General features: G+C 46.9%; 1 protein-coding gene across 2 annotated transcripts in view; it reads right to left on the reverse strand.

The window, feature by feature from the left end:
• Window positions 1-25,435, reverse strand: part of LOC124010432 (leucine-rich repeat transmembrane protein FLRT1-like) — a 38,182-nt gene extending 12,747 nt beyond the window's left edge. Inside the window, exons 1-2 of one of the 2 annotated variants that reach the window (XM_046322850.1) lie at window positions 25,308-25,435; window positions 816-1,825 (exon numbers count right to left, since the gene is read on the reverse strand). The gene's annotated coding sequence lies outside the window, so the exon portion shown is untranslated. Of the gene's footprint in view, window positions 1-815; window positions 1,826-23,357; window positions 23,661-25,307 lie in introns of those variants that run through there. The other variant, XM_046322849.1, reaches the window with a different exon arrangement.
• Between the last annotated feature and the right edge of the window lie 294 nt (window positions 25,436-25,729).

Genomic DNA, 25,729 nt, shown 5'->3' on the forward strand with positions numbered 1-25,729 from the left:
TTCTTCCTGAGCTCATCTCTCTATCTGAGCATCTCTCTTCCTGAGCTCATCTCTCTATCTGAGCATCTTTCTTCCTGAGCTAATCTCTCTATCTGAGCATCTTTCTTCCTGAGCTCATCTCTCTATTTGAGCCATCTCTCTTCCTGAGCTCATCTCTCTATCTGAGCATCTCTCTTCCTGAGCTCATCTCTCTATCTGAGCATCTCTCTTCCTGAGCTCATCTCTCTATCTGAGCGTCTCTCTTCCTGCGCTCATCTCTCTACCTTCACTCCATCTTTCATATCAACTCTTCCTCACTCTTGTGTTTGTGTACATAACTGTCCATGTAGTTATTTCTGCCATACCTCTCTCTCCACCCCCCCTCTCTCTCACTCTCCATCTCTTTCCACCCCCCTCTCTCTCTCGATCTCTACCTCTCTCCTTGGATTAATCTATTTAATCTGTACAGCTCCTCAGCCTTTTGTTTCTTTATTCACTCACTCCATTCCTTCACACTTAGATTGGATCAATCAGATTGGATCAATCAGATCCCAGCTCTCTCCTCCTCCAATTGCCCTCTCCTCTCCTCCCTAGTGAGTTTGTTTTCATTTCTGTCAGTTAATTTGGATCCTATTCTTACTACCTCACTCACTGCTGTTTTCTCTGAGGCATCGCTCTAAGCATTTCAAAACATTTTTTGAAATGACACAAACGATCTGTATTTCTCAGTAGAATATAGAGAAATTATATGGCAGGTTATGTTTTTAGATATTTCAGAGCAACATGTTGAACCTCTAATCTCTAAAGATGATGTTTGAGAAACCTGTTTAACTTACCCTCTCAGTGCTGAGTCTCTCTTTGCCTTCTGTCTTCTTCTGTCTGTTCCACAGCTGAAGGGGCTGTTCGTGTGTGTGTGACAAGTCAGTGTGTGTGCGCGTGCGTACGTGTGTGTGTGTGATGACAGTTCCAGTCCACTCTGTCCGTAGTAGTTCAGAGGTTCAGTCAGTTCCCTCTGAGCCACGGTACTTCCTGTGGCATTGGTGAGCGATCAAGATGACGATGAAGATGACGATGATGATGTTTGCAGCCTATAGGTTTCCAGGGAAGCAGCATGGGAGAGGAGGAAGGCACAGGGAGCAGCATGGCCTAGCTAGCCTAACAGCCTACAGTCTCCAGCCCCATCCAGAGTAGCATCTGGCAGCTCAGTCAGTATCCAGGAGAGTCAGTCTTCAAGGCCTCTCTGCTGGTTGGTTTATGTTGTCTTCATGTTGATTTACATATGTCCAGATGGTCATCCAGTCAGTCTGTGTGTGTCTGTATAGATTGAACCAGCTGGGGGGAACAGAGAACGTTACACACCTCAGAGATTAGAAGAGGTTAGAGACTGTGGAGGAGGTGGAGGAGGAGGAAGAGGTGGAGGAGGAGGAGGTGCTAGAGGAGGAGGAGGACAAGGAGGTGGTGGTGGGATGGGAGGTCACAGGAGTCTGGGCCACTTGTTATCCTTCACTTTGAGGATTATAATGAATAATCTCTTATTAAAGCCTATAGTGACACTGCTCGCTATCCACCCAGACACTTTTTCTCTCCTCAAATTTTTGGGGATTAGCGTCTAAAGTTGATATTGCTTGATAATTGGCCAGTGTGAACTGCTCAATTTCTGCTGCGGGCCACATGTGTGTGAGATCATTGTTACTTGTGTGTGTGTCGTGTGAGAATGTTTGTGTGTTGTCTGTGGATTTGTCAGCCTCAGTTCTTCAGCTTGTTGGTGGAAGGAGCGATGTCGTCCCTCTGTCTCAGTGGTACTTGCCCCAGCGGCACAGCCTGACTAGTCTGACGTAGTGCCCCCCTGTGGGGAGAACAGAGACGGCAGTTAGCTAGGACACACACACACACACACACACACACACACACACACACACACACACACACACACACACACACACACACACACACACACACACACACACACACACACACACACACACACACACACACACACACACACACACACACACACCCAAGGCTCTGGTCAAAAGTAGTGCCCTACATTATGTAGGGAATAGGGTGCCATTTGGGACACAACCATTCACTACTTTATCTATGAGTCAACTGTATAACAGCAGAGAAGGTTCCAGAAGAACCATAATAATGTGTTTGCTTAATACGAATGCTCAAGTCTAACCATGCTCAAGTTAATCTTCAAAGGATAGACACTCCAGCTTCAGTAACTCGACAGTTATGTTTGGCAAGGTTAAGAGTCTAGGAGTAAAGCACTGTTCTTCAGCCCTAGAAATGAGGATCCACAGGGACTGCAGGCTTTCATTCCAACTCTGTGTTAACACATCCAATAGAGTTATTCAACTACACAACAAGACTTTGTTGAATCAGTTATGTTAGTAATGGTCTGGAACAAAATCCTGCACACCCCAAGGACCAGAATTGAAACACACTAGACTGAAAGGACTAGAAAGGGAATGTTACAGAGTCCAGACCCTGTGTGTACAAGTGTAGAGCTGTTGTGTATGTGTGGTGAGGTAGTCTGTGTGTGTAGTGTAGCGTACTGTAGTGTAGTTTACTGTAGTGTAGTGTACTGTGGTGTGGTGAGGTGTAATGCACTGTAGTGTAGTGTACTGTAGTGTGGTGAGGAGAGATGGTTGTGTTTCTGTGCTCCTCACTCCCCATGCTGACACAGCCTATGTTCCGCCCTGGCTAGCTCACACTGTAGTGGTAGCTGTGGAATAGAATATAATATAAAATAAAATGGTTCCTCTGTGTCTCATTGGCTGACAGCTCTAATGTTCTGACCACAATAACACTTAGAACAGCAGTTACACTGCACTACTGGAGATGGACTGGGTCTTCTATAGCAGTAACACAGATGGACTGGGTCTTCTACAGCAGTAACACAGATGGACTGGGTCTTCTACAGCAGTAACACAGATGGACTGGGTCTTCTACGGCAGTAACACAGATGGACTGGGTCTTCTACAGCAGTAACACAGATGGACTGTGTCTTCTACAGCAGTAACACAGATGGACTAGGTCTTCTACAGCAGTAACACAGATGGACTGGGTCTTCTACAGCAGTAACACAGATGGACTGGGTCTTCTATAGCAGTAACACAGATGGACTGGGTCTTCTACAGCAGAAACACAGATGGACTAGGTCTTCTACAGCAGTAACACAGATGGACTGGGTCTTCTACAGCAGTAACACAGATGGACTGGGTCTTCTATAGCAGTAACACAGATGGACTGGGTCTTCTACAGCAGTAACACAGATGGCCTAGGTCTTCTACAGCAGTAACACAGATAGACTAGGTGTATTTTGGTAATATTTTATGGCCCACTATATTACCAGAACACTCACAGAGCAGCACTATAGGAAATATCTCGTACTCTGGTGTGCGTTCTGGTAATATTGGGCTCAATATTGAGGATTCTCCAGAGAACAATTCTATCTACCACCAATGAGTAGAAAAACATTCTCAATAGGTTTGATTAGAGCGCCAATGTGTGCTGTGCAACAAACATTCATTATAACCAGTGTGTGTGGTGTGTAGAAGAATGCAAATGATGTACATGTGCTGAGGTGAGCATTTTTTTAAATGGTTTGTCTGCATGTCTCTTCTCTACTAGTGTGTGTGTGTGTTGAAACTGTTTAACCAACAACTCACGTAACCCCCCCCCCCCACACACACACACACACTTCCCTCCTATTTCTAATTTACTGAGGGAGAGCTGGAAAGACTGAGGAAGAGTGGGTGATGGGGGAATGAGAGAGATAGAGTAGACAGAGAGAGTGAGGGAATGCCAGAGCGGGGAGGGAGGGAGGGAGGGAGGGGGCAGATTTATGAACCCATTGGAATGTAATTTGGAGGCAGAAATGACTGTTAGCCTGAGCAAGGTTTAAACTCACTAAAGCCTGAATCCACGTCCACTGACGGGAATGTGTGTGTGTGCGTGTGTGTTTACAGGAACGCAGCCGTGTTTTATAGTAAATAGAAGTGGGTGGTAAATGTGACGGGGAGTGTAAAACCACAGAGCATGGTTTGCTATGCAGATTGAACCTCTCACTGAATGACTGTGCTGTATAACCACCCTACCACTTCACGTATGAGTGTCACAACTACACAATATCTGGTGATGTAATACAGAATTGAACAGTTCACATTGCTCACTGTGTTTCGCTGACTGCTCTGACCTGACTGTATGACATTACACACACAGACACAGTGAGGCCTGACAGACTGCAGAGGCCATGAGGCCATGACCGGAGAGATCAGCCAAGGGTGTCCATTCATACAGAGAGGGATGAAGGGAGAGAGATGGATGAAAAGAGAAAGGGAAGAGGAAAACCAGGAGAGAGCTAAAGAGAATAAGAGGGTGTAAAAGCGAGAGAGAGGGATGTGACTAGCTTTTTAAAACAGTGACACACAGCAGCCATTTAGAGAATCCGTTTAGAGAGCGAGAGCAAGAGATACAGGCAACCTGACAGAACGAGATATAGGGAGGGAGTAGGGCTAAAATACATAGAGAAGGAAAGGAGGGAAGGAGAGAAGAGGAGAAGAGAAGGGGAGAAAAGGCACCATACTGTATTTTCTTAGTATCACTGTCATGTTTTGTCTTAGATTGTCTTGTCATTTTGCTTTTCCCTCTGTTCATTTTCCCCCTGCTGGTCTTTTTAGGTTCGTTCCCCTTTTTCTCTCTCCCTTCCTCTCTCTCTTCTCTCTATCGTTCCGTTCCTGCTCCCAGCTGTTCCTATTCCCCTAATCAATCATTTAGTCTTCCCACACCTGTTCCCTATCTTTTTCCCTGATTAGAGTCCCTATTTCTCCCCTTGTTTTCCGTTTCTGCCCTGTCGGATCCTTGTCTATTGTTCACCGTGCTGTGTCTGTGTATCGCCCTGTCGTGTCGTGTTTCCCTCAGATGCTGCGTGGATTAGCAGGTGTCTGAGTCTGCTACGTTCAAGTGCCTTCCCGAGGCAACCTGCAGTTCTTGATCGAGTCTCCAGTCTGTTCTCGTCATTACGAGTGGAATTATGCCTTATGATTGTAGATTTACTTTACTGGATTAAAGACTCTGTTTTCGCCAAGTCGCTTTTGGGTCCTCATTCACCTGCATAACAGAAGGATCCGACCAAAGAATGGACCCAGCGACTACAGACGCTCGTAACACTGCCGTCGAGATCCAAGGAGCCATGCTCGGCAGACACGAGCAGGAATTGTCTGCTGCTCGCCATGCCGTGGAGAACCTGGCCGCTCAGGTTTCCGACCTCTCTGGACAGTTCCAGAGTCTTCGTCTCGTGCCACCTGTTACTTCCTGGCCTGCCGAGCCTCCGGAACCTAGGGTTAATAACCCACCTTGCTACTCCGGGCAGCCCACGGAGTGCCGCTCCTTTCTCACCCAGTGTGATATTGTGTTCTCTCTCCAACCCAACACATACTCTAGCGAGAGAGCTCGGGTTGCTTACGTCATTTCACTCCTTACTGGCCGGGCTCAAGAGTGGGGCACAGCTATCTGGGAGACAAGGGCTGATTGTTCAAACAATTACCAGAACTTTAAAGAGGAGATGATTCGGGTTTTTGACCGTTCAGTTTTTGGTAGGGAGGCTTCTAGGGCCCTGGCTTCCCTATGCCAAGGTGATCGATCCATAACGGATTACTCTATAGAGTTTCGCACTCTTGCTGCCTCTAGTGACTGGAACGAGCCGGCGCTGCTCGCTCGTTTTCTGGAGGGACTCCACGCAGTGGTCAAAGATGAGATTCTCTCTCGGGAGGTTCCTTCCAGTGTGGACTCTTTGATTGCTCTCGCCATCCGCATAGAACGACGGGTAGATCTTCGTCACCAAGCTCGTGGAAGAGAGCTCGCGTCAACGGTGTTTCCCTGCTCCGCATCGCAACCATCTCCCTCCTCTGGCTCAGAGACTGAGCCCATGCAGCTGGGAGGTATTCGCATCTCGACTAAGGAGAGGGAACGGAGGATCACCAACCGCCTGTGCCTCTATTGCGGATTTGATGGACATTTTGTCAATTCATGTCCAGTAAAGGCCAGAGCTCATCAGTAAGCGGAGGGCTACTGGTGAGCGCTACTACTCAGGTCTCTTCATCTAGATCCTGTACTACTATGTCGGTCCATCTACGCTGGACCGGTTCGGGTGCTACATGCAGTGCCTTGATTGACTCTGGGGCTGAGGGTTGTTTCATGGACGAAGCATGGGCTCGGAAACATGACATTCCTTTCAGACAGTTAGACAAGCCTACGCCCATGTTTGCCTTAGATGGTAGTCATCTTCCCAGTATCAGATTTGAGACACTACCTTTAACTCTCACAGTATCTGGTAACCACAGTGAGACTATTTCTTTTTTGATTTTTCGTTCACCTTTTACACCTGTTGTTTTGGGTCATCCCTGGCTAGTATGTCATAATCCTTCTATTAATTGGTCTAGTAATTCTATCCTATCCTGGAACGTTTCTTGTCATGTGAAGTGTTTAATGTCTGCCATCCCTCCCATTTCTTCTGTCCCCACTTCTCAGGAGGAACCTGGCGATTTGACAGGAGTGCCGGAGGAATATCATGATCTGCGCACGGTCTTCAGTCGTTCCCGAGCCAACTCCCTTCCTCCTCACCGGTCGTATGATTGTAGTATTGATCTCCTTCCGGGGACCACTCCTCCTCGGGGTAGACTATACTCTCTGTCGGCTCCCGAACGTAAGGCTCTCGAGGATTATTTATCTGTGTCTCTTGACGCCGGTACCATAGTGCCTTCTTCCTCTCCGGCCGGGGCGGGGTTCTTTTTGTTAAGAAAAAGGACGGTACTCTGCGCCCCTGCGTGGATTATCGAGGGCTGAATGACATAACGGTTAAGAATCGTTATCCGCTTCCCCTTATGTCATCAGCCTTCGAGATTCTGCAGGGAGCCAGGTGCTTTACTAAGTTGGACCTTCGTAACGCTTACCATCTCGTGCGCATCAGAGAGGGGGACGAGTGGAAAACGGCGTTTAACACTCCGTTAGGGCATTTTGAGTACCGGGTTCTGCCGTTTGGTCTCGCCAATGCGCCAGCTGTTTTTCAGGCATTAGTTAATGATGTTCTGAGAGACATGCTGAACATCTTTGTTTTTGTCTATCTTGACGATATCCTGATTTTTTCCCCGTCACTCGAGATTCATGTTCAGCACGTTCGACGTGTTCTACAGCGCCTTTTAGAGAATTGTCTCTACGTGAAGGCTGAGAAGTGCTCTTTTCATGTCTCCTCCGTTACTTTTCTCGGTTCCGTTATTTCTGCTGAAGGCATTCAGATGGATTCCGCTAAGGTCCAAGCTGTCAGTGATTGGCCCGTTCCAAGGTCACGTGTCGAGTTGCAGCGCTTTTTAGGTTTCGCTCATTTCTATCGGCGTTTCATTCGTAATTTCGGTCAAGTTGCTGCCCCTCTCACAGCTCTTACTTCTGTCAAGACGTGTTTTAAGTGGTCCGGTTCCGCCCAGGGAGCTTTTGATCTTCTAAAAGAACGTTTTACGTCCGCTCCTATCCTTGTTACTCCTGACGTCACTAGACAATTCATTGTCGAGGTTGACGCTTCAGAGGTAGGCGTGGGAGCCATTCTATCCCAGCGCTTCCAGTCTGACGATAAGGTTCATCCTTGCGCTTATTTTTCTCATCGCCTGTCGCCATCTGAACGCAACTATGATGTGGGTAACCGCGAACTGCTCGCCATCCGCTTAGCCCTAGGCGAATGGCGACAGTGGTTGGAGGGGGCGACCGTTCCTTTTGTCGTTTGGACAGACCATAAGAACCTTGAGTACATCCGTTCTGCCAAACGACTTAATGCCCGTCAAGCTCGTTGGGCGTTGTTTTTCGCTCGTTTCGAGTTTGTGATTTCTTACCGTCCGGGTAGCAAAAACACCAAGCCTGATGCCTTATCCCGTCTGTTTAGTTCTTCTGTGGCTTCTACTGATCCCGAGGGGATTCTTCCTTATGGGCGTGTTGTCGGGTTGACAGTCTGGGGAATTGAAAGACAGGTTAAGCAAGCACTCACGCACACTGCGTCGCCGCGCGCTTGTCCTAGTAACCTCCTTTTCGTTCCTGTTTCCACTCGTCTGGCTGTTCTTCAGTGGGCTCACTCTGCCAAGTTAGCTGGTCATCCCGGTGTTCGAGGCACTCTTGCGTCTATTCGCCAGCGCTTTTGGTGGCCGACTCAGGAGCGTGACACGCGCCGTTTCGTGGCTGCTTGTTCGGACTGCGCGCAGACTAAGTCGGGTAACTCTCCTCCTGCCGGTCGTCTCAGACCGCTCCCCATTCCTTCTCGACCATGGTCTCACATCGCCCTAGACTTCATTACCGGTCTGCCTTTGTCTGCGGGGAAGACTGTGATTCTTACGGTTGTCGATAGGTTCTCTAAGGCGGCACATTTCATTCCCCTCGCTAAACTTCCTTCCGCTAAGGAGACGGCACAAATCATCATCGAGAATGTGTTCAGAATTCATGGCCTCCCGTTAGACGCCGTTTCAGACAGAGGCCCGCAATTCACGTCACAGTTTTGGAGGGAGTTCTGTCGTTTGATTGGTGCGTCCGTCAGTCTCTCTTCCGGGTTTCATCCCCAGTCTAACGGTCAAGCAGAGAGGGCCAATCAGACGATTGGTCGCATACTACGCAGCCTTTCTTTCAGAAACCCTGCGTCTTGGGCAGAACAGCTCCCTGGGCAGAATACGCTCACAACTCGCTTCCTTCGTCTGCTACCGGGTTATCTCCGTTTCAGAGTAGTCTGGGTTACCAGCCTCCTCTGTTCTCATCCCAGCTTGCCGAGTCCAGCGTTCCCTCCGCTCAAGCGTTTGTCCAACGTTGTGAGCGCACCTGGAGGAGGGTGAGGTCTGCACTTTGCCGTTACAGGGCACAGACTGTGAGAGCCGCCAATAAACGTAGGATTAAGAGTCCAAGGTATTGTTGCGGCCAGAGAGTGTGGCTTTCCACTCGCAACCTTCCTCTTACGACAGCTTCTCGTAAGTTGACTCCGCGGTTCATTGGTCCGTTCCGTGTCTCCCAGGTCGTCAATCCTGTCGCTGTGCGACTGCTTCTTCCGCGACATCTTCGTCGCGTCCATCCTGTCTTCCATGTCTCCTGTGTCAAGCCCTTTCTTCGCACCCCGTTCGTCTTCCCTCCCCCCTCCCGTCCTTGTCGAGAGCGCACCTATTTACAAGGTACGTAGGATCATGGACATGCGTTCTCGGGGACGGGGTCACCAATACTTAGTGGATTGGGAGGGTTACGGTCCTGAGGAGAGGAGTTGGGTTCCGTCTCGGGACGTGCTGGACCGTTCACTTATTGATGATTTCCTCCGTTGCCGCCAGGATTCCTCCTCGAGTGCGCCAGGAGGCGCTCGGTGAGTGGGGGGTACTGTCATGTTTTGTCTTAGATTGTCTTGTCATTTTGCTTTTCCCTCTGTTCATTTTCCCCCTGCTGGTCTTTTTAGGTTCGTTCCCCTTTTTCTCTCTCCCTTCCTCTCTCTCTTCTCTCTATCGTTCCGTTCCTGCTCCCAGCTGTTCCTATTCCCCTAATCAATCATTTAGTCTTCCCACACCTGTTCCCTATCTTTTTCCCTGATTAGAGTCCCTATTTCTCCCCTTGTTTTCCGTTTCTGCCCTGTCGGATCCTTGTCTATTGTTCACCGTGCTGTGTCTGTGTATCGCCCTGTCGTGTCGTGTTTCCCTCAGATGCTGCGTGGTGAGCAGGTGTCTGAGTCTGCTACGTTCAAGTGCCTTCCCGAGGCAACCTGCAGTTCTTGATCGAGTCTCCAGTCTGTTCTCGTCATTACGAGTGGAATTATGCCTTATGATTGTAGATTTACTTTACTGGATTAAAGACTCTGTTTTCGCCAAGTCGCTTTTGGGTCCTCATTCACCTGCATAACAATCACCTTTTCCTCCCTCTCTTTCTCTCTCTTTTCCTCTATATTTCTCTCTCTCTCTCTCTCTCTCTCTCTCTCTCTCTCTCTCTCTCTCTCTCTCTCTCTCTCTCTCTCTGACCCTCTCTCTCTCTCTCTCTCTCTCTCTCTGACCCTCTCTCTCTCCTCTCTCTCTCTCTCTCTCTCTCTCTCTCTCTCTCTCTCTCTCTCTCTCTCTCTCTCTCTCTCTTTCTCTTTCTCCCTCTCTGACCCTCTCTCTCTCTCTCTTTCTCTCTCTCTGACCCTCTCTCTCTTTCTCCCTCTCTGACCCTCTCTCTCTCTTTCTCTCTCTCTTTTTCTCACACACACACTCCTCACTCATGAATATACACCTCCTGTATTAGCCTTCTTCCAGGTGAAGGGTGTGATCAGCTCTAACAGCAGCCCTTTACTCAATGATAATGACCATCACCATATGCAATGGGACAACAAACCTATTTTACTCTCTAAAGCAATTCACCCCCTGTAGAGAGTAGACCCACACGTTCCTTCCTCTCCCTCTACTTCTCCATTGATGCCAGCCATCAAGGCTGAGCTGTCCCCTCACTACCCTCCTCTCATCCCTCTCTTCCTACCATCTCTTTCTCCTCTCGTATTAGACACTCTCCCTCCCTTCATCTCTCCATCGCCGTTCCTAGAGATCTCTGTTCTCTCCCCCATTTGGGTAAATTCAGTCTCTTCCTCCTCTCCTTCTTTGAGTATCCACACTCTTTCTTCTCCCTTGATACCAGCCAGCCATATAGGGTTATTTTGGTGGGTGTCTGCTGCACTGGGATGGACTAGGACCAGAAATCGGCCCAGCATTAAAAAATGTAAAGCATTTTTCTCCCCTCGAAGCTGAAAAACTGTAATTATGCACAAAAAAAAACCCTATAATTTCTTATATTAATTTAAACTGGACCACTAGGCTACAAATGGACCAGGTCATCTGGCATTTGCCAGAATTGCCCTATGGCCAGTCTGTCCATTTGGCTGCTCCCTCCCTAGAGATTCCTGCTCCATCTCTAGAGATGCCCATCTTCCCCTTCTGGTACATCCAGCCTCTCTCTCCTCTCCCTTTCATCCATTGATGCCTGCCAACCATCAGGGCTTTGGGTCATTTAGGTGGTTTTCTGCACTACTGCTATGCTACTCCCTTCCTCCAGCCCCTCCCTAGATCACTCCTCTCCTTTTAAATATGAGCGCTGTGAGTGTGACAGTACTCAGCCTGACAGGGGAGAGTGGGAGTCCAGTACATTACATGAGAGAGGGAGAGACATAGAGAGGGGGAGAGGGAGAGTTATATTGTTTGCCCTGCAGGAGTTGAACCATAGAGTCAGCCTGTACAGTGAAATGGATGAAAAGCCACTAGGAGTGTGTACTATTACATCTTTCAGTTCCAAAGGCTCACAACATACATTTAGTCCTTTACGCTGATGTACAGTGCATTTGGAAAGTATTCAGACCCCTCCCCGTTTCCCACATTTTGTTACAATACAGCCCGTTTCTAAAATGGATTAAATAAAATAATGTTTTCATCAATCTACATATCAAATCAAATGTATTTATATAGCTGATATCTCAAAGTGCTGTACAGAAACCCAGCCTAAAACCCCAAACAGCAAGCAATGCAGGTGTAGAAGCACGGTGGCTAGGAAAAAATACTCCCTCATGACAAAGTGAAAACTGTTTTATAGAAATTTTAGCAGATTTATATAAAATAAAAAACAGAAATAGCTTATTTACATAAGTATTCAGACACTTTGCTATGAGACTCGATTTGATTGGAATCCACCTTTGGTAAATTAATTGTTATTGGACATGATTTGGAAAGGCACACACCTCACTATATAAGGTCCCACAGGTTAGAGTGCATTTCAGAGCAAAAACCAAGGGATGAGGTTGAAGGAATTGTTAGATTAGATTAGATTAGATCTGGGGAAGGGCACCAAAAAAATTCTGCAGCATTGAAGATACCCAAGAACACAGTGGCCTCCATCAATCTTAAATGGAAGAAGTTTGGAACCAAACTGAGCAATCCAGGGAGAAGGGCTTGGTCAGGGAGGTGACCAAGAACACGATGGTCACTCTGACAGAGCCCCAGAGTTCCTCTGTGGAGATGGGAGAACCTTCCAGAAGGACAACCATCTCTGCAGCACTCCACCAATCTGGCCTTTATAGTGGCCAGATAGATGCCACTCCTCAGTAAAAAGCACTTGACAGCCCACTTGGGGTTGTCATGGACTCTCAGACCATGAGAAACAAGATTCTCTGGTCTGATGAAACCAAGATTGAACTCTTTGGCCTGAATGCCAAGTGTCATGTCTGAAGGAAACCTGGCACCATCCCTATGGAAAATCATGGTGGTGAAAGCATCATGCTGTGGGGATGTTTTTCAACGGCAGGGACTGGGAGACTAGTCAGGATTGAGGGAAAGATGAACGTAGCAAAGTACAGAGAGATCCTTGATGAAAACCTGCTCCAGAGCGCCCAGGACCTCAGACTGGGAAACAGGTTCACCTTCCAACAGGAAAACAACCCTAAGCACACAGCCAAGACAACGCAGAAGTCTCTGAATGTCCTTGAGTGGCCCAGCCAGAGCCTGGATTGAACCCAATCTCTGGAGAGACCTGAAAAAAGATTTGTAACAATGATCCCCATCCAACCTGACAGAGCTTGAGAGGATCTGCAGAAACAAATGGGAGAAACTCCCCAAAACAGGTCTGCCAAGCTTGTAGCGTCATAACCAAGAAGACTCGAGGCTGTAATCACTGCCAAAGGTGCTTCAACAAAGTACTGAGTAAAGGGTCTGAACACTTCTGTCAATGTGATATTTCAGTTTTTATTTTTAATAAATGTGCAAAAAAAATAAAAACCTGTTTTTGCTATGTCATTATGGGGTATTGTGTGTAGATTGATGAGGGGAAAAAACTATTTAATCAATTTTAGAATACGGCTGTAAGGTAACAAAACGTGGAAAAAGTCAAGGGGTCTGAATACTTTCCAAAAGCACTGCATATAATATAATCGCCTAGATTAACATTTTATTTTGCTTACAGCTATTTATCTGATATCTGACTTAAATACTAGGCTATAAGATCATTTAAAAAAACATAATTACTTAATAACTAGGCCTACAGGTAACTGCCAAAATAATGGAAACACTTGTGTAAATGAGGGATACAAAGTATATTGAAAGCAGGTGCTTCCACACATCCCATCACGCTCAAGGTCATGAATAAAAACTACTGGGCAGGCCATTATTTTGGCTACCGTAGCTACAGTACCAGTCAAAAGTTTGGACACACATACTCATTCAATGGTTTTTCTTTATTTTTACTATTTTCTACATTGTAGAATAATAGTGAAGACATCAAAACTCTGAAATAACACATATGAAATCATATAGTAAGCTAAAAAGTGTTAAACAAATCCAAATATATTTTAGATTCTTCAAGGTAGCCACCCTTTGCCTTGACGACAGTTTTCCACACTCTTGGCATTCTCTCAACCTGGAATGCTTTTTCAACAGTATTGAAGGAGTTCCCACATATGCTGAGCACTTGTTGGCTGCTTTTCCTTCACTCTGCGGTCCAACTCATCCCAAACCATCTCAATTGGGTTGAGGTCGGTGATTGTGGAGGCCAAGTCATCTGATGCAGCACTCCATCACTCTCCTTCTTGGTCAAATAGCCCTTACACAGATTGGAGATGTGTTGGGTCATTGTCCTGTTGAAAAACAAATGATAGTCCCACTAAGCGCAAACCAGATGGGATGGCATAAAGATGCAGAATGCTGGTTGACAGTTTCATCAGCAAAGCACCATCACACCTCCTCCATGCTTCACGGTGGGAACCATACATGCGGAGATCATCCGTTCACCTACGCTGCATCCACAAAGACCTTGGAACCAAATATCGCAAATTTGGACTCATCCGACCAAAGGACAGATTTCCATCGGTCTAATGTCCATTGCTCGTGTTTCTTTACACAAGCAAGTCTCTCCTTCTTATTGGTGTCCTTTAGTTGTGGTTTCTTGGCAACAATTCGACCATGAAAGCCTGATTCACACAGTCTCCACTGAACAGTTGATGTTGAAATGTGTCTGTTACTTGAACACTGTGAAGCATTTATTTGGGCTGCAATTTTTGAGGCTGGTAACTCTAATGAACCTCTGAAGCAGAGGTAATTATTGGTCTTCCTTTCCTGTGGTGGTCCTCATGAGAGCCAGTTTCATCATAGCGCTTCTTAGTTCTTTAAATTTTACGGATTGACTGACCTTCATGTCTTAAAGTTATGATGGACTGTCGTTTCTCTTTGCTTATTTGAGCTATTCTTGCCATAATATGGACTTGGTCTTTTACCAAATAGGGCTATCTTCTCTATACCACCCCTACCTTGTCTGTAACGTCTGCTTCACACCCTCAAACACATAGATCCCCTGAATGCAGCTCACTCTTCAGATCCCAATCACCTGAATTCTAATGACCTGTTCACACACCTGTATGTCATTATCACACACTATTTAGTTCAGTTCTTTGCACCCCATCACTGTGAGGTATTGTTTGTTTTGTCTTTATTTAGTATGGTCAGGGCGTGAGTTGGGGTGGGCAGTCTATGTGTGTTTTTCTATGTTGGGGTTTTGAGTTCAGTCTAGTATGGTTCTCAATCAGAGGCAGGTGTCGTTAGTGTCATACTTAGGTAGCCTGGGTTTCACTTTTGAGTTGTGGGTGTTTGTTTCCGTGTGAGTGTTTGTTGCCACACGGTACTGTTTCGGTTTTCGTTCATGTTCACATTTATTGTTTTGTATTTCATAGTGTTCAGTTTATATCTTAAAATAAACGTTATGGACACTTACCACGCTGCGCATTGGTCCTCCGATTCTTCTCGCTACTCCTCCTCAGAAGAGGAGGAAGAATGCCATTACAGTGATTTACTCCTCCCATGTATGATAGTTTTTGCCTGCCTCACTAACGACACCATTTGCCTATTCCCTGCCTGTACTTTAGCCTGCCTGTACTTTAGCCTATCGGGTTTCCTGTTATCAACCTATTGCCTGATCTCCCATACTACGTTACAAGCCTTTTCCCTGCCTTTACTGTTGCCCTTTTGGACCCCCTGTGTATGACCTTCTGCCTGCCCCTGGACCCTGTCTCCTCCTGTGTATGACCTTCTGCCTACCCCTGGACCCTGCCTCCTGCTGTGTATGACCTTCTGCCTGCCCCTGGACCCTGCCTCCTGCTGTGTATGACCTTCTGCCTGCCCCTGGACCCTGCCTCCTCCTGTGTATGACCTTCTGCCTGCCCCTGGACCCTGCCTCCTCCTGTGTATGACCTTCTGCCTGCCCCTGGACCCTGCCTCCTCCTGTGTATGACCTTCTGCCTGCCCCTGGACCCTGCCTCCTCCTGTGTATGACCTTCTGCCTGCCCCTGGACCCTGCCTCCTGCTGTGTATGACCTTCTGCCTGCCCCTGGACCCTGCCTCCTCCTGTGTATGACCTTCTGCCTGCCCCTGGACCCTGCCTCCTCCTGTGTATGACCTTCTGCCTGCCCCTGGACCCTGCCTCCTCCTGTGTATGACCTTCTGCCTGCCCCTGGACCCTGCCTCCTCCTGTGTATGACCTTCTGCCTGCCCCTGGACCCTGCTACCTGCCTCCTCCTGTGTATGACCTTCTGCCTGCCCCTGGACCCTGCTACCTGCCTCCTCCTGTGTATGACCTTCTGCCCTCCCCTGGACCCTGCTACCTGCCTTCTCCTGTGTATGACCTTCTGCCTGCCCCTGGACCCTGCTACCTGCCTTCTCCTGTGTATGACCTTCTGCCTGCCCATGGACCCTGCCTCCTCCTGTGGTCCTTTGCAATAAAAACCTGCTGCGCCCTGCATTTGAAACCAGCTCTCTGTCTCCCTTCGTGTTCATTACATTGTCACAACAAAACTGATTGGCTCAAATGCATTAAGAAGGAAAGAAATTCCATTCCAATAATTAACTTTAAAAAATGCATACCTGTTCATTAAAATGCATTCCAGTTGACTACCTCAGGTGTGGTTGAGTCATGATCGACAATGCATGATAACAGGAACAATGGTGGCCCTCTTGAAGTGGGAACAGCAGATAGGGGTGTTGAGGAAGCTGGTTGAGAGAATGCCAAGAGTAAGCAAAGCTGTCATCAAGGCAAAGGGTGGCTACTTTGAAGAATCTCAAATATAAAATATATTTTGATTTGTTTAACACTTTTTTGGTTACTACATGATTCCATATGTGTTATTAAATAGTGCTGATGTCTTCACTATTTTTCTACAATGTAAAAACCCCGGAATGAGTAGGTGCGTCCAAACTTTTGACTGGTACTGTATATAAATGCATTTATAAATGTCTACATTTGGTTTTGCCATGTTTATTATATTTCAAACACCTTACTGCACACCTTTATGTGAGCTAAACATACACAACAAACTATATAAAATATTAAAACATTTTCCTTAATGTATAATTTTTAGAAAGTACTAATGTTACTGACCCCACCACAACAACAAAATACTTAAATACATGTATTTCTGTCCTTGTAACATTTCAATTAAATACTGTAGAATTCCATTCATTCCTCTGCAGGACTGCTTTTCTGAGGAGTGCCAATATGGCGGCCTGTGGCTTCAAAGCCTCTCATTGGTCAAAACATAGCATTAGCAATCCAGGGTTTATGTACTTGATTGACCTCAACCTACGTGAACACTTATGGGAGATTCTGGAACGATGCCTGAAACAGCGTTTTCCAACACCAACAAGACATCAAATAATGGTAATTCCTCGTAGGACAATGGTGTTGCATCCCTCCACTAGAGTTCCAGACACTTGTAGAATCTATGCCAAGGTGCATTGAAGCTGTTCTGGCTCGTGGAGGTCCAACGCACTATTAAGATGCTTTATGTTGGTGTTTCCTTAATTACAGCAAGCTCCATTGTGTATTATTTTGGTACCAGGTAGTAATGGAATTCTTGGAAGTGTTGAATTATTTGAAGGAAGTACCGTTGTTGCATTTTCCTATGAAATATCAGGTAAACAAACACTATCTACACTACTTGTTAACTTAAGCCCTAATAGAGTTTTGAACTTAGACACAGGCAACACAACACACACACACATACTGTACTGTACACGCACGCGCACACAGTCACACACCAGTGGAGGCTGCTGAGGGGAGGACGGCTCATTATAATGGTTGGAAGGGAGTCAATGTCTGATGTATTACGACGAGCACTTCCTCCCCAATTAAGGTGCCACCAAACTCCTGTATCACACACACACACAGACAGACAGAAACACAGTGAATATGTTTTGCATAAATTGGTTGCCAATTCTGATCTGGAGGATCATCATCATCAGAATAATTATTCCAGTCAGATTCTCACCCACATACTGTATGCACAAACACATACACACAATACACAATACTCACTGTACACACACACACACACACACACACACACACACACACACACACACACACACACACACACACACACACACACACACACACACACACACACACACACACACACACACACACACACACACACACACACACACACACACACACACACACACACACACCTCCATCTCACTGTCACACACGTAGCTAGCATGATGGCAGCCTATTAAATTTAATGCAGTGTTTTCGCAGCTCAAATAATTTACATGCTAACCCCACATAATTTCTCTCTCTTTCTCTCTCTCTCCCTCTCTCTCTCTCTTTCTCTCTCTCACTATCTCTGAATGATGCAGAGACTGGGAATAAACAGGCAATTTAAGTCCTGGACACCTCACTGCTCATACACACACACACCTTCACTCACACGCACACACCTTCACACACACACACACACACACACACACACACACACACACACACACACACACACACACACACACACACACACACACACACACACACACACACACACACACACACACACACACACACACACACGTCACTTACCCCTCCCAAGGCTCACACACAGACATCATCAGAGATACACACATAAACATTCAGAGCGGATATATGGAGGCAGTAAAGGTTACAGTTTGTATTCTGTTGAAATAAATTCAGTCCCTGAACTTTTCTCTGTGCCTCCTACTGCAGCAGCGTGGATCTGTTGTGCTGCTCCAAAAAATAGGGCTGCGTGTTTGTGTGTGTGTGCACTCAGATGGATCATGAAATTCCCCTCACTTGTGTAATGCATTCCTCTAGTATCTTTATTTTGGATAGGATCTATGTGAACTCAGAATGCCTCCGAGAGGTTGGGGCCCTATACAATGGTTTGGTAGTTTTGTTTTTATACAAAATGTTCAGCAAACGTGTAAAATAATAACACACCGAGTTAGAAATTCACAGAGGTAAAACAGTATTGAATGGTGTATGGATGATGTTATTGTTCATTTTTAAATGTTATATAGGTTTTATTTTGAATTGATATTGAAGTCACAGTTAAATAAATGATCTGAAATCAAATAAGCTTAGTACAGCCTCGTAGAGCCCCAAGTAGAGCCTCGTAGAGCCCCAAGTAGAGCCTAGTAGAGCCCCAAGTACAGCCCCAAGTAGAGCCCCTAGTACAGCCTCTAGTAGAGCCCCAAGTAGAGCCCCTAGTACAGCCTCAGTAGAACCCCAAGTAGAGCCCCAAGTAGAGGCCCTAGTAGAGCCCCTAGTAGAGACCCAAGTAGAGACCCTAGTACAGTCCCTAGTAGAGCCCCTAGTTGAGCCTCTAGTAGAGCCCCTAGTACAGCCTCTAGTAGAGCCCCTAGTTGAGCCTAGTAGAGCCCCCAGTAGAGCCCCTAGTAGAGGCCCTAGTACAGCCCCTAGTAGAGCATAGTAGAGCCCCCAGTAGAGCCCCTAGTAGAGCCCCTAGTAGAGCCCCATGTAGAGCCTAGTAGAGCACCTAGTGGAGCCCCTAGTAGAGCCCCTAGTAGAGACTAGTAGAGCCCCTAGTAGAGCCTAGTAGAGCCCCTAGTAGAGCCGAGTAGAGCCCCTAGTAGAGCCTAGTAGAGCCCCCAGTAGAGCCCCTAGTAGAGCCTAGTAGAACCCCTAGTAGAGCCCCTAGTAGAGTCTCAAGTGGAGCCCCTAGTAGAGCCCCAAGTAGAGCCCCAAGTAGAGCCCCTAGTAGAGCCCCAAGTAGAGCCCCTAGTAGAGACCCAAGTAGAGACCCAAGTAGAGACCCTAGTACAGCCCCTAGTAGAGTCCCTAGTTGAGCCTCTAGTAGAGTCCCTAGTACAGCCTTTAGTAGAGCCCCTAGTTGAGCCTAGTAGAGCCCCGAGTAGAGCCTAGTTGAGCCTAGTAGAGCCCCCAGTAGAGCCCCTAGTAGAGCCCCTAGTATAGCCTCTAGTAGAGCCTAGTAGAGCCCATAGTAGAGCCTAGTAGAGCCCCTAGTATAGCCTCTAGTAGAGCCCCTAGTAGAGCCTAGTAGAGCCCCCAGTAGAGCCACTAGTAGAGCCCCTAGTAGAGCCCCAAGTAGAGCCTAGTAGAGCACCCAGTGGAGCCCCTAGTAGAGCCCCTAGTAGAGACTAGTAGAGCCCCTAGTAGAGCCCCTAGTAGAGCCTAGTAGAGCCCCTAGTAGAGCCAAGTAGAGCCCCTAGTAGAGCCCCTAGTAGAGCCCCTAGTAGAGCCCCAAGTAGAGCCCCAAGTAGAGCCCCAAGTAGAGACCCTAGTAGAGACCCTAGTAGAGACCCAAGTAGAGCCCTGAGTACAGCCCCTAGTAGAGTCCCTAGTTGAGTCTCTAGTAGAGCCCCTAGTAGAGCCTTTAGTAGAGCCCCTAGTAGAGCCTTTAGTAGAGCCCCTAGTTGAGTCTAGTAGAGCCCCTAGTAGAGCCTAGTAGAGCCCCTGGTAGAGCCCCAAATAGAGCCTAGTAGAGCCCCTAGTAGAGCCCCTAGTAGAGCTCCTAGTAGAGCCCCTAGTAGAGCCCGAGTAGAGCTCCTAATAGAGCCCCTAGTAGAGCCCCTAGTAGAGACCCAATTAGAGCCCCTAGTACAGCCCCTAGTAGAGCCCCTAGTACAGCCTCTAGTAGAGCCCCTAGTTGAGCCTAGTAGAGCCCCCAGTAGAGCCCCTGGTAGAGCCCCTAGTAGAGCCCCAAGTAGAGCCTAGTAGAGCACCTAGTGGAGCCCCTAGTAGAGCCCCTAGTAGAGCCCCTAGTACAGCCTCTAGTAGAGCCCCTAGTTGAGCCTAGTAGAGCCCCCAGTAGAGCCCCTGGTAGAGCCCCTAGTAGAGCCCCAAGTAGAGCCTAGTAGAACCTAGTAGAGCCCCCAGTAGAGCCCCTAGTAGAGCCACAAGTAGAGCCCCAAGTAGAGCCCCTAGTAGAGACTAGTAGAGCCCCTAGTAGAGCCCCTAGTAGAGCCTAGTGGAGCCCCTTGTAGAGCCGATTAGAGCCCCTAGTAGAACCTAGTAGAGCCCCCAGTAGAGCTCCTAGTAGAGCCAAAAGTAGAGCCCCAAATAGAGCCCCTAGTAGAGCCCCAAGTAGAGACCCTAGTAGGGACCCTAGTAGAGACCCAAGTAGAGCCCCTAGCACAGCTCCTAGTAGAGTCCCTAGTTGAGCCTCTCGTAGAGCCCCTAGTACAGCCTTTAGTAGAGCCCCTAGTTGAGCCTAGTAGAGCCCTCAGTAGAGCCCCTAGTAGAGCCCCTGGTAGAGCCTAGCAGAGCCCCTAGTAGAGATGAGTAGAGCCCCTAGTAGAGCCGCTTGTAGAGCCTAGTAGAGCCCCTAGTAGAGTCTCAAGTAGAGCCCCAAGTAGAGCCCCTAGTAGAGCCCTAGTTGAGCCTCAAGTAGAGCCCCTAGTAGAGCCCATAGTACAGCCTCTAGTAGAGCTCCAAGTAGAGCCCCTAGTAGAGCCTAGTAGAGCGCCTAGTAGAGCCCCCAGTAGAGCCCTTAGTAGAGAGCCTAGTAGAGCCTAGTAGAGCCCCTAGTAGAGCCTAGTAGAGCCCCTGGTAGAGCCCCTAGTAGAGCTCCTAGTAGAGCCCCTAGTAGAGCCCCGAGTAGAGCTCCTAATAGAGCCCCTAGTAGAGCCCCTAGTACAGCCTCTAGTAGTAGAGCCCTTAGTAGAGACTAGTAGAGACCCTAGTAGAGCCCCTAGTAGAGACTAGTAGAGACCCTAGTAGAGCCCCTAGTAGAGCTCCTAGTAGAGCCCCTAGTAGAGCCCCTAGTAGAGCCTAGTAGAGCCCCTAGTAGAGCCCCAAGTAGGGCCTAGTAGAGCACCTAGTGGAGCCCCTAGTAGAGCCCCTAGTCGAGCCTAGTAGAGCCCCTAATGGAGTCCCCAGTAGTTCCCCTAGTAGAGACAAGTAGAGACCCTAGTAGAGCCCATATTAGAGCCTAGTAGAGCACCTCGTGGAGCCCCTAGTGGAGCCCCTAGTAGAGCCCCTAGTATATCCTCCAGTGGAGCCCCTGGGCATTCTCTATATTGTCAATGTGTAATGTTTTCCACATGGAAAGCCATGCATTATCTCTCCATCTCTCTCTCTCTGTCTCTGCCTTTAATCTGATGTTCTGTAATGTTTAGGCACAGAGAATCTCCTTCTAATCTCAATATGGCCCTGTTTGCTCTGTCATAATCCTGTGTGTTTGCGTGTGCATGTGTTTTTAAAAGACATTAATCCCCAGTAAAACTGTATGACATCTGCCCTCTATGCTCTCTATGCCCTGTTGTGTTTGTGTGCTGAAATGAGTTCTGATGATGTAATATTTTGTTTATGTTATTGTGCTTGAGATGCTGTGCTGCACCATACGTTGCGTTTGAGTAAACAACTAAGTGCCCATACTGCGTGTGTGTGTTCACATACAAAAAAAGTTAGATCCTATGGCCTGAGTAGTATAACATAAAACATGCACACACACAGTCTTGAATAACTAATCTTGTGGGGATACACAAGTCCTATTTCAAATCCCATTTTCCCTAACCATTACCCTAAACTTTACCCTAACCTTAACCTTAAACCCAAAACCTTAACCCTAAAGCTAACCCTAACACTAAAGCTACTAACACAAAATCTAACCTTAACCCTAAACCCCCAGAAATAGCATTTGACCTCGTGGGGACTAACAAAATTTGTCATATTTTTGTTTGTTAACTATTCTTGTTGGGACTTCTTGTAGACATCCACACATATCCAGAGTGTAACACACACACACACACACACACACACACACACACACACACACACACACACACACACACACACACACACACACACACACACACACACACACACACACACACACACACACACACACACACACACACACACACACACACATTGGCTTCATTATTTATCCAAATACAATGCGAAAAAATCAATATGCACCATACAAATAATAAACTAGTAAGAGTGCCCTTTATGTCCATGCAACTAGCTCTCACAGTCTCACGTCAGAATTAGACCATCCATCTTTCTCAAGTGTCAAATTTCTAAGTTGTTTCAAACATCAAAAGTGTTCATCTTAAGGTTAGGCAGTTTTAGGATAGGCTAAAAACAAAAATAGTAAAAATAACTTTCTATCGCTGGATTCGTTCATGCAACCTTTGGCACCAGAGGCAGACACTTAAGATTGGGGTTAAGGTTAGGTATTAACTCTAATGGGCACAAGAGGCAGACACTTTGGGTTGGGGTTAAGGTTAGGTATTAACTCTAATGGGCACAAGAGGCAGACACTTTGGGTTGGGGTTAGGCAGACACTTTGGGTTGGGGTTAAGGTTAGGTATTAACTCTAATGGGCACAAGAGGCAGACAGGTTAGGTATTAACTCTAATGGGCACAAGAGGCAGACACTTTGGGTTGGGGTTAAGGTTAGGTATTAACTCTAATGGGCACAAGAGGCAGACACTTTGGGTTGGGGTTAAGGTTAGGTATTAACTCTAATGGGCACAAGAGGCAGACACTTTGGGTTGGGGTTAAGGTTAGGTATTAACTCTAATGGGCACAAGAGGCAGACACTTTGGGTTGGGGTTACACTTTGGGTTGGGGTTAGGTATTAACTCTAATGGGCACAAGAGGCAGACACTTTGGGTTGGGGTTAAGGTTAGGTATTAACTCTGATGGGCACAAGAGGCAGACACTTTGGGTTGGGGTTAAGGTTAGGTATTAACTCTGATGGGCACCAGAGGCAGACACTTAAGATTGGGGTTAAGGTTAGATATTAACTCTGATGGGCACCAGAGGCAGCCACTTATGCCCATCTGCACCGAAAACTTAACTGAAGATAACAGTGCTCCCTGTTGCCCCCAGTGGCCCAATTTCTACAACATCTCCCGAGATCCTCAGACATCAATGGACGTTGAATACTGACTTGTATCAAGGGTGACCTGGCTGGTCCTATTCCCCCTCTTATAAACCTGTTGTGTTCCGATATAACTTATCTTAAAATTAACCATTTAAAATCCATTTTGAATGTGTTTTTATACAGCCTGTAGCATATAGAATGATCCTACCTTTTTGATCCTACAGCCTAGGCTTGTCGAGTCGATCGCGTTATCTGTCTCTCTCTCTCTTCTGTTTACAATGGTTAAAAACTGCCTCCAAAATGCTTCATCGCCGTGGAAACCGCCTTCGCAGCGCTGTTCCATCTCCATCCCCGTGTGTCGCTCTCTCTCTGTGTGTGAGAGTGTGTGTGAGGGAAAGAGTCACTAATCTATTATAATAAGCGTTGCGCGCCGTTTCCCTTGCTCCCTGCGTGACTTTGTTCGAGAGCTCAGTGTCTGTGCCTTATTACAGAAGTACACTGTATTCTATAACTTAACCCTGAATTTAACCCGCTGTTACAATATAAGTTGTCAGATCACTGAAACTCGAAAGGCACATCTGTTAAAAAAAATGGCTATTGCGCGTATATGGTTACGCATATTAACTAACCTCGCCATAAAGTCATGTGGATCTATAGGCTATAATGTCATTATATATTTGTATACGTTGAGTAAAGGGCGCCAGGTGTTGCAAGAGCCGGTGCTGTGATCCATGCGCGCGCTGACGCTCTGCATGCGTGTGTGATGGTGGTGCGCGCGGGGAGCTGATGGTCTTCTCTCTGTTCAGCTCCGTTACCGAATTCAGCAGGTCTTTACGGTTCAGACAGACTAGCCTTACCAATAAATCTATAAAGTATTTTATTGACAAGTCCTCCATGTGCAACATAATTGGCTTGTTATATTATCCTTTAAATTCAGTTAATTATTCAGTTTGCGTGATGCATAAATGACACCGTGCTTGAAATAACGCAAAGCCTTTTGGCAGAAAAATACACGTCAATATTTCTCTGTAAGAGGTATAGCCTTGGTTTATTCTACTATATAAGTGGTTCTCGTACTACAATCGGCCTATGACTGTTCAGTTGTAATCTTTAAAATTATAGCAGGTTAATATTATGAAACTGTAGAGCAGATTCTCCTGCTTTTGTCCAAAGAAAGTACAATCAAATGTATAGAATCCAATCAATGAGCAGAAAAAAAGGAGAGGTTTGGTTGGAGAAAGAGGGGAACAAGAGGTGACAGGGAGGAGAGCGAAGAATACATGAACATGTTGCACATAAAGGAGAGGAGATGGAGAGAGACAATAGGAAATAGTTCTGGATACATTGTACAGATCTGTTGTTTTTATCAGCAGCAGAAACATCACCATAGTAATCATCCTCAACATCACTGTTCAGTTCTGAAGCCAAGGCAGGATTAAGTCTTACGGTATATTCTAACCACAACCGTAGAGAAACCCACAGCTGCTCCACACATACATACGCAGTCCTAACACACCACACACACACAGCCCTAACACACCACACACACACAGCCCTAACACACCACACACACACAGCCCTAACACACCACACACACACAGTCCTAACACACCACACACACACAGCCCTAACACACCACACACACACAGCCCTAACACACCACACACACACAGCCCTAACACACCACACACACACAGCCTTAACACACCACACACACAGCCCTAACACACCACACACACACAGCCCTAACAGCCACACACACAGCCTTAACACACCACACACACAGCCCTAACACACCCCAACAGCCCTAACACACCACACACACACAGCCCTAACACACCACACACACAGCTCTAACACACCACACACACATACACACACACAGCCCTAACACACAACACCACATACCACCAATTATATATATATTCTCATTGTCAGTCACAGCAAGATTTTCTTTTCATCTTTTCTGTCCATTTTCTTTCAAATTATATATATTCAACCCTGGTCTGTACATCCTTTCAGTGTGGAAAACCAAGTCTGGTACACATCACCTATTCCCCTCCGCTCTGTGCCCTCTCTCTTTCTCTCTTATTGTCTCTCTCTGTCTCTCTCTCTCTCCATCTCTCTCTCTCCGTCCAGTCATAACCTCATTACTTACCTTTCCAGGAGAAGGTAGGCTACACTCCATCTTTTATTTTACGTTCCCAGAAATGTAGTGGCTCCTTATGCGTTTTCTCTAGCCTCCTCTCTCTCTCTCTCTCTCTCTCTCTCTCTCTCTCTCTCTCTCTCTCTCTCTCTCTCTCTCTCTCTCTCTCTCTCTCTCTCTCTCTCTCTCTCTCTCTCTCTCTCTCTCTCTCTCTCTCTCTCTCTCTCTCTTCTCTCTGTTGGCCCTCCCTCCTTTTCTTTCTCTCTCGCTCGCTCACCCTCCTCTCTCTATCTCTCTCTCTCTCTCTCTCTCTCTCTCTCTCTCTCTCTCTCCCTCTCTCTCTCTATTTCACTCTCTCTCTCCTTCTCACCCTCTTTTTTTTTCTAACTCTTATTCTGTGTCACGTCCCTTTAAAAAAAATCAGTACTACATAT

This window comes from Oncorhynchus gorbuscha, linkage group LG23 (genome assembly GCF_021184085.1).
Source record: "Oncorhynchus gorbuscha isolate QuinsamMale2020 ecotype Even-year linkage group LG23, OgorEven_v1.0, whole genome shotgun sequence".
Lineage (NCBI taxonomy): Eukaryota > Metazoa > Chordata > Actinopteri > Salmoniformes > Salmonidae > Oncorhynchus > Oncorhynchus gorbuscha.